The sequence below is a fragment of the Ursus maritimus genome, unplaced genomic scaffold (assembly GCF_017311325.1).
Source record: "Ursus maritimus isolate PB19 unplaced genomic scaffold, ASM1731132v1 scaffold_4, whole genome shotgun sequence".
Lineage (NCBI taxonomy): Eukaryota > Metazoa > Chordata > Mammalia > Carnivora > Ursidae > Ursus > Ursus maritimus.
The window spans coordinates 92715133-92724627 of NW_024426552.1; the positions used below are offsets into that span (position 1 = coordinate 92715133).

The window sequence follows — 9495 nt, forward strand, 5'->3', positions numbered from 1 at the left end:
ATTATTTAAATGGTTTTGCCAAAACATCTGATATTACCTTATAAATTATTCAAAGTTATTACTAAAAATGGGGTGTGTCTTGTGACCCTAGAGGAACAATAATAGAAATGATGCTGTCTTTGTTTCTAGGTGAGTTTTCTTCTCCTGGCATATTCTGGTACACACTATCTACACCTGCATTGTTCACGTTTACCCATGCCTTTTCTCCTCCCTTTTGCTTTGCTTATTCAAGCCTAACCTTTCTTCGTGACCCAGGTTCAGTTTTCTATGATGCCTTCACTGGCTCTCTTATTAGAGTATTCACAATTTACTCTCTGTTTCCAAGGGGAAACAGCTTTTTATAAAGTAGAAAAGGTCCATGGACATTCAACTAAAAATACAATATAAGACTGTAAAAGGTGTAGGTTATTAAAAAAAACAGGTCGTGGCATTACTGGGGTTCACGGAGGAAGAATTTCCAGAGGAGGGAATGTGAAACAGGCAGAGGAACAGGGTAGAGATTACTGTAGGCTCACAGGTATTTGCACACAGCTTCAAGATGGGGTGGTGGGCGTCTGGTGCTGATCCACTGGGAGAAATCCTAAAAGCTACTGATGCACTGAAGTACTTATTGGTGATTGCATTTTCTCACATCTTTTGTAAAATGTGATTGATGGTCAAAATGCAAAGAGAATAGCCTGTTTTGGAAATTTTAGGGAATGATATCACTTTGCATTAGAACAGAAATTAAAGAAACTAGCTCTGGGCTTTTGATATTCAACTCCCAGAAAGTGTCAAATGTCCAACAACTGAAATTCTCTTAAGGTAAATAACTAGAAAAAAAATGTAAGTAATTCAGAAATAGTTTTCTTTCATTCATCAAAATCTAGATTCTATAATGTCAGGAAGCTGAATAAAGACTAGAACTAAGCCATCATATATATGACTATATAAAATGCTGTTTTTTACCCTCTTTCTCTGTCTAACAAATTTTCAGTACTTTTTGAGCCTCCTTGCTTCATGTAGAGAGCAAATTATTTTTTTTAAAGATTTAATTTATTTATTTTGCAGAGAGAGAGAGAGCACAAGCAGGGGGAACTGCAGACGGAGGGAGAGGGGAAAGCAGGCTCCCCGCTGCACAAGGAACCAGACTTGGGTCTCAATCCCAGGACCCTGAAATCATAACCTGAGCTGAAGACAGACACTTAACCAACTGATCCACACAGGCACCCCATCATGTAGAGAGCAAATTATTGCCCGGGACTTACTCAGATGACAAAACCCCTCATAGCACGCTGGCTCACACATACAAGCACCACACACCTTGTGGCAATGGCCATTGTTGGTGTAGTTACATTTCTTTTTGCAGTTCTTCCCAAAGAATCCTTTTGGGGGTTCCTGGAGGGTCGAAAAGACACACAAAGCAAATAATAACCCACATGCAAAACTGGTGAGAGCTGTTGTTATATGGAATAAGGAGATTGTACAAGGTAAGATGTTTCCAAGGTAATTGGACTGAAGCTAGAGAGATTTTTTTTTAAAGCTACAGATAGGATTCCATATCCTTTGTCTAAAATTCTACAATGACTTGCCATTGCTGTCAGATTAAAAACTCCAAACTTAACAAGACCTATGGGCCCCTGCACCAGCTGACCTCGGGTGCTTTCATGTCTCCCTGGCTGACTTTTGCTCCACCAGCTGACCTTCTGCGGGTTCCTTTGTTTAACCTCACTCTTTCCCACTCCAGAGTCCAGCTATAGAAAACCTCTCAGTGTGGGATGCTCTTCACTCTTCCCCGTCTCTGTCTCTTCCTTTTTCTGCCTTTAGCTTAAATGTTACTTTTCCAGAAGTTGCTTCCTGGCTCACACAGTCTGCCTTTTCCTCCTAGTCTGACCTCCAAGCACACATTATTATTTAATTTGTAATACCTACCAACATTTGTAACCTATGTCTGCTCTGAATATAAGTTCCACATGGAAAGACCAGAGTCTTCTTTATTTTTCATCTTTTCCATTACCATATCATAATGCCTGGCACACTGCCTTGCTACCACTTCATATGTATCTTTTGAATAAGTGAATAAACATCGTTCAGGGGGATGAATAACTGGGATGCCAACAGGAGTCTTCCTACATCACTCAGAGAGGGAAGTAAACTCGGTTTCCATGTCCCCGGTTCTGTGATCTGAGAGAATCCAATAAACTCCCCAGGATTGCTGACAGTCCCCAAAGACTTTTACCTTCATTCACTCTCTGCATTCTACTCTTGGGCTTGTACAAGCAGTTTTATTTTTGTGCTCTATCTGCTCATGCTGAAAATGTAGCCTTTTCACTGGTTTCCATGTAAAATCCACACACAGCACTCGTAGGTATTTTGTGAGTTTTTCATCCATCATTTCTCCTGTCTTTTCCCCTCTCCCTCCTCTCCTTTGCTTCTCTGATTTTCATCTCTCTTCCTCCCTGGTTTTCTCGAAGAGCTCCATTTTTTCTTCTTTTTATTATGCAGAGCAAATAAATTCCCCCTAGTTCCTATGTCCAAATCTACACACACAATCTCAACTTTTTGCTCAGCAGAAAAAAAGTCTCTGTACCAAGATTTATCATACTTAGATACACATGTCATCAGTCAGAGCAACTGTACTCTTGTATACATAGATACGGCCTTTTTTCTTCTTCAAAAAGGCCACCTTGAAAAATACAGATGTAATTTTCATTTAAAATTTTTGTTTATTTATTTGAAAGAGAGAGAGTGAGTGGAGGGAGGGGCAAAGGGAGAGAATCCTCAAGCAGACTCCCCACTGAGTAGGGAGTCCAAGAAGGGGCTTGATCCCAGGACCCATGAGGTCATGACATGAGCCAGAATGAAGAGTCGACATTCAACTGACTGAGCCATCCAGGCACCCCAGGTGTAATTTTCATTTCGTTTATTCCCTATTAGAAACCTCAAGAACTTAAGGAGTTATGACACGTGACCAGCACTAGCCACCTTCTACCGTTTCCACAGGTTTTCCCAGGAACTCCTCAGGGTGGGGGCCACTGACACTGCTCAGGGGATCACAGGTGCCTCCATTCTGACAATCACAGATGCTGCCACATGCTTTCCCGTGGGTCTCTGGGGAAAAAGCTAAGAAGAAAGTAGAGAAAGTGAATAGCAGTGTAATATATCCATGATACAAATGGAGAAAGAAGTTTGTCTTTCTATTAGAATGAATACCGGGTAATTAAAATCTCTAGTTCTCAGACCCAGAAAGAGTCAGCAGAATGCTTCCAGCTTGGATGGAATAATCATTCCTGGGAGCAAATTACTGATGCAGCTAATTAGAATGATGGTCACTGAAGAACTGATAACAAGGTTCACATGCAAAATTTACCTTGTTCCTTAAACTCTAACACTCACATTGTCACAGCTACCCAGACATCCTTGTTGTGTAACTGTCACCAGCCCTAATGAGAAACAAATGGCACCTTCTATTTTGAAAAATGGGAATAAAATGTAGAAAAAAAATGCCATGTATTTTTAACTAGGAATGAATGCAGCTAAGACTGTCTTGAAGGACCCAAGGTAGTTTGCATTGTGAAAGATTGATGATGTCAAGCAAACAACTGTTTTCTCTGATTTGTTGGTTCTTTAGGAAGTGTTTAGTATTTTTTTTTAAAGATTTTATTTATTTGACAGAGAGACAGCCAGAGAGAGAGGGAACACAAGCAGGCGGAGTGGGAGAGGAAGAAGCAGGCTCACAGTGGAGGAGCCTGATGCGGGGCTCGATCCCATAACGCCGGGACCACGCCCTGAGCCGAAGGCAGACGCTTAAGGACTGAGCCACCCAGGCGCCCCTAGGAAGTGTTTAGTATTCTATTAAAAAATAAATTGGGAAAAATGTGACTTGGGTTTAACTTGAGTAAATACAGCTGTTGAGATGATTTCAGAAAACCATTGTTACTTGGCATTTTATCATAATCGGCGAAATATTGTAAAACTATATTTACATCACCTCCTCTATCTATCCACCCACATCACTCCAGATACTAATATGGAAAATTGGCTCCTTATTGACTTTTTTCTTTTCTTTTAAGCTTGAAGATACTATGCAAAGGAGAAGGAAAGGACAGAGAAAAACAAAGGGCTAGGAAAGAAATAAGCGGGCAACACTGGTTGAGATCTACACTGTTAATTTATATGTAGTAAGTTTTTTGAATTCTTATGGCAAGGTTTTCCAAAGCTAAAGAAGAGGTCATCTTATCTTCATTTCAACAAGTTCATTTTCAATATTTCTATGTTAATTTTGTATCAGAGATGTTTTATTCTGATGTATTTGAGATAGGTTTTTAGTTTAATTTCACATGCTACCATGTGAGAAATCAAGGGTTTGGAAGATGCACATTTATTAATGAAACTGACTTAAGGGAAGTATTTACTTCCTAATAGTCATATACCACATGTTTTGATCCCAATCGTATATAGTTGAGTACGTCAAGTTGCAGGTCAATATAGCTGGGTGTCTCAACACCGAGTTTTATTCATTTGTCTATTCATGCACTGGGTGCCTTCACTTTGGAGAAAACATTGGTACCTGACCAATGAACTCTCAGTCTAGTAAGGGAGATAGAACAGGAGATAGCTAACTCTAATTCAATGTAGAGAGAGAGAGATAGTGACTTGAAACCCACCAAAAACATAAACAGTTGTGGCTAGACTGGGGCCATCAAATAAAGCTTCATGCAACAAGCAGCAATAGACAAAGATGGCAGTTCAGCAAAAGGCACAGAGCTGAAAAATGCAAAACGTTAAGTAGTGAGCAGTTTAGTTTGCTGGAAATGAGAAGCTGAGCAAAAAGCCGTGATTAGGATAAAAAGAGAAAAAGATTTATGAGTGTCTGATTGTACATGGTTGCCACTCCTAGATTAGAAGTGTGTGCTTATGTAGCAGGAAATGGGTCACCCTTGAAGTTTTTTGAGCAGCACAGAAACATGATCAGAGGGATGCTTAAGGAAGATCCTCAACACCCTAACTAGTAATTTTGGTAAATACTTCACTATGTTCTGACTCAAGTTTTGCCTCTGTCTCAGAAACAATATTTGTCATCTTTCTTCCTATATGCAAGGGGTTCAAAAGAAAATCTGCTCATATCATCTTTCAAAGTAATCACAAAAACTAAGAAAACCATTTTGTTAAAAAAATGTATAAGGTAAATTTAAAAAGAGAAAGAGGAAACAGTCAATATATTTTGATTTCAGTACTTGGCAGTTTTCTTTCCTGCAAGTGTACCTCTATTTAAAAGGTAAAGGAAACGATGTGTTCAAGGTATCATTTTTCAAATCTTTGATATTTTCACATGAGAGACATAAAAAAACTTAAAAGTGTCATTGGCTTATGTTAACATATTTTGTAAAGAAAAGGAAAAAAAAACAGACAAAAAGAAGCAGTCAAGCAGTTCCATTAATTGCACTTTGTAACACAAACTCTTTTTTTTTTTCATTGGGAATAGCTTGCCAGGGCCTAATGATTTATTTAAATGGAGGGATTTTTATAGGCCTAGAATATTAGGATCCTTTATTAACTTTTATGTTCCAGGGATAAACAAAAGACAGCACATCAAGTTTCCCAGGTAACACAAAATCTCCCCTTTTAATCACATGTTCAGTTTAAAACCTTAGCGTTTCTAAGCATTCTTTATGCACAACAAATAAATTAGTTTCTCACCATATCAACTGCTTACCTTTTAAAACATTTTCGGGAGAACACGTGTAAAGGAGAACACATCACAGTAATTTACCAGTAGTAAAGAACTCATTACCCTTTTACTAATTCTCCAGTATGACTTACTGTCATTGCAAAGATTATCTCCCCAGCCATCTGGGCAAGAGCACTCACTCCTTCCTTCCTGGCATCTGCCCCCATTCAGAAGGTCCTCACAGCTCACACTGCAATTGTGTCTGAAGGTGTGATTTTCACCGACGGAACTATGATACCATCTTAGTTGGCCCATATTGTCTCTACCACTGAAAATGGAAATGAAACCCTTCATTTAAAAAAAAAAAAAAAAGAAAAAGGAAAAAGAAAAGAAAAGAAAGAAAAAAGATCCTTGGGCATATTTCCTAAACAGTCTCAGAAAAAGACAATTGCAAAGCAATAACAATGGTATCTTTTAAAATAGAGTTTGGAATATAGATCCTAAACACTAGAATGTTTAAAAGAGTAGAAAGGTAAAAAGAAATTACTATTGATTCCTGAACACAAAAATAGTCACTGTTTCTGGCACTTTGGTGCTTTTCTTTCCAGGCTGGCTTGCTTACTTATTTATTTCATGGGGCTCGATCCCAGGACCCCAAGATTACGACCTGAGCCAAAGGCAGATGCTTAACAGACTGAGCCACCCAGGTGCCCCTCTTCCAGGCTTTTTAAAATGCCAGGTTGTTGTTTTTTCTTCTAGGAAACCTTTTCATTGACATTTAATATGCATGCAGACAAGTGCATAGAACTTAAGAGTACACTTCTTACTTTCTTCTCCACGATGTAAACAACCCCTTGTAAATGACACCCAGGTCAAGATACAGATTACCAACACTGCAAAAACACAAAGGTGATTTGATGATTTCTTAATCATTAGCCTCACAAATTGAGCACTATCCTGATTTCTATCAGCACAGATTATTTTTTCCTTATTTTTGAACTTCATATAAACGAACTTTATATAAAGCAGTCTTTGGTATCAAACTTCTTTCATTTAGTAGAATGTTTGTGAAACTTACCCATATTGTGTGCATGCTAGTTTATTTCTTAATGTCTGTGTACTTTTCTATCGCATAAATGTACCATAATGTGATTTTCCATTCTATTCTTCAGGGAAATTACTTTAATTTGAATAAGAATGTAGAGACTTGCTTTCAGTTGTTTTAAAGAACTTTCCATTTCGAGTTTTGCTTCTGTTTCTAGGTGGGGTCTTTCAGACTTCCTAATGGAAAGCCTGTCATGTTTAGCAAGGTCTCTATTCTGTTTCTTTTCCAACTTCGAGTAGCCAAAGAATCAGGAGTTTAATTAAGAAACATCAAAGCATTTCCATTTGTATACAGACACATTTATTGATATTATTCTTATAGACTGACCATAGCATAAAAATGCCTCTTGCATTTTAACCAACTCTTCCTAGAGCAATCATCCAGCTTTGATAGTGTTAAAATACCACAAATAGAGGGAGAACAAAAAGAGCAGTTCTGTTTTACAAAGAAAAGAAAAAAGAGGCAGCAGACTGGCTGCAAACTGTTACTTTTGAAAGAGGGTATGCTAATTTATTTTGATCAGAAGTGATTTGATGCTTCAGTTCTGTTGCGTGGACGTATAAGTGAAACTGCTCCCATTTTTAAAGATATTTTTCTTGGTCCACTTCAGCATAATGAACAATTGCTTCCTGGCATTTTAAAATGTAGAAAGAATCTAGATTTTAAGGCTATTTGAGGTAAATTTCAACTATATAGTAGTGACTTCTAGCGGAGTCATAATAGTTAGAAGAACTACAAGGTCCCAATCCAATCTTTTCCCCCGTTATGCTAATTTAAAGATAGTTTCCTACTCCGTTTCTCTGTACACACTTTAACAGCCCCCCACACCCTGCACTCCGACTTCTACGCATACCTACATAGCAAACTTTATTGCGCAAAAGGAAGAAAAATAGAAGATGGTGAATTTGACAGGAAGCAGTGAAGAAGTAATTTTGGCCCCACTTTTCTTGCTAACATGTTAAAACATCCGATGGCATTAAATACCGATAATGAAATTGCCTATAAGAGAATTTATGTGAATTACCTAAAAAAAAAGAGGTGAGTATAATGAAATAAATTCTTTGACTCACCATTTTGCTCAAAGCAGTCAGTTCTCCTCAAGTATGTGTTTCCTTATCCTCCTCATCTTCTTCATCTTCGTGGGTGGGAGGCAGAGAGATAGCGACATCGTGAAGCAGTTGAGGTGGGCTCTTGAATAGAAGGTATGGAAACCTTACAACTTCTAATTCTTCTTCTTCTTCCTCCAGCTCACCATCATCTAAGGCTAAGGGCACACAGAAAAATGCCTGGATTCAACATCCTGGTTAAAAGAAGGAAAAACTGAGCAGGGGTTGATGAGAGAAATGAGAGAGTTTGAACCAGACAGTCAAGGCAGGGGGTGACTGGAAGGTGCAACTCTTTGAGAAAGCTCTTTCAAGAAGTCTTTTGTAAATGTGGGTGAGAAGCAGCAAGCACGAAGTTGAAACCGCAGCAGATTGAACAAAAGGAAAAGGAAGAGCTCAGTCTGTGAAGACAGAAAGGGGAGGGCAGGTTGAGTTAAGGGACATGTGGTCTCTGTTGCTCTCCAAGAACAAGATGAGGGTTGAAGTCGTTTAGAAGAGATACAACAAAATTCTTCACAGTGACGTACACATGCAAGTTTTTTCATCATTTCCAATTCTGTAGCCTTCTTCACAGTGACAGTCCTATGGCCCCACAGAGTTAATACACAGCTGGTCACAGACTATGCTGACATGCAGACACTCAACCACATCTAGGAAAATTTAAACAACGTCTGCTTTTAGGTGTTGAAAGATAAATAAACATTATGAACCCATGGGCATAATTGTGTTCCCCTCGCCACCCTTATTAGCCAAAAACAAGGTTTTGCCATATAGAAGGCATCGTCCCCGAATTCTTCCTCAAGTATACCCTGCCAATTATTTTTCTTCCACTCATTTCGAAGTTTACTATAGTTCATCCTTATAGACAAGTTCTTCCTGAAATCTTGATCACAAGATTTTGATGAAGAATTTACAACTTAAAAGAAATTCAATGGTCTGAGTGTACCGCTTTATAGAATGTTCATCATTCTTGAATTATTCAGCATCTAAGATGAAGCATTTATTCCATGTGTAATTCTGTACAAGGCTTGTGGAGAATTTTAAGATGGAAGAAGAACCCCGGCCCTTGATTCATTTGACTTACTGGTGGTGTATGTCCACATTTGAGCCCAGACTTTGGTCAATGTGTTTATGATACTAAAAGTTCATTTATAAAGCTGAGTTTCTAAGTTTTGCTTCAGATTTTGGATACCTTTTCCATTTGGATGTGTGTGCCCAAGTATGTACATTCACGCCATACAATCATCTCTTGGCTCACTCTACTTAAAAGCAGATGGTACATAAAATTCAATTTTTTTTTGGCCCCGTTAATTGGATGGAATGTGGTAAATGGTAATATACTCTACTGTGTTTAGAATATATAGATACAGTTTTGTATTCTTTGCTGTTATCTATATTGCAAGGCTGGGGAGCTTGGCTATCTATATGAAGAGACATATCTATCATCCTCAACAGAATGCAGTAATTTGTTTCTTTAAGCAAAGAAACTATTCTCTCTGAGGCATTAAATCCTTCATACATAATTTTACTGTTATTGAGACAGATATTAATTCTCTAATCTTTGCTTTTATTTTTAAAAAATGTGGTTCAAAATAATGGTAATAATGATCATAAATGAAAATTTAAAGGTTATATAT

General features: G+C 38.1%; 1 long non-coding RNA gene across 3 annotated transcripts in view; it reads right to left on the bottom strand.

Moving 5' to 3' along the window:
- Window positions 1-8387, bottom strand: part of LOC103680826 — an 80163-nt gene extending 71776 nt beyond the window's left edge. For 2 of the 3 annotated variants that reach the window (XR_573167.2, XR_573169.2), the window contains exons 1-3: window positions 7826-8387; window positions 2965-3102; window positions 1303-1377 (exon numbers count right to left, since the gene is read on the bottom strand). This is a non-coding gene — a long non-coding RNA (uncharacterized LOC103680826). Of the gene's footprint in view, window positions 1-1302; window positions 1378-2887; window positions 3103-7825 lie in introns of those variants that run through there. The other variant, XR_005832239.1, reaches the window with a different exon arrangement.
- Window positions 8388-9495: the final 1108 nt, after the last annotated feature.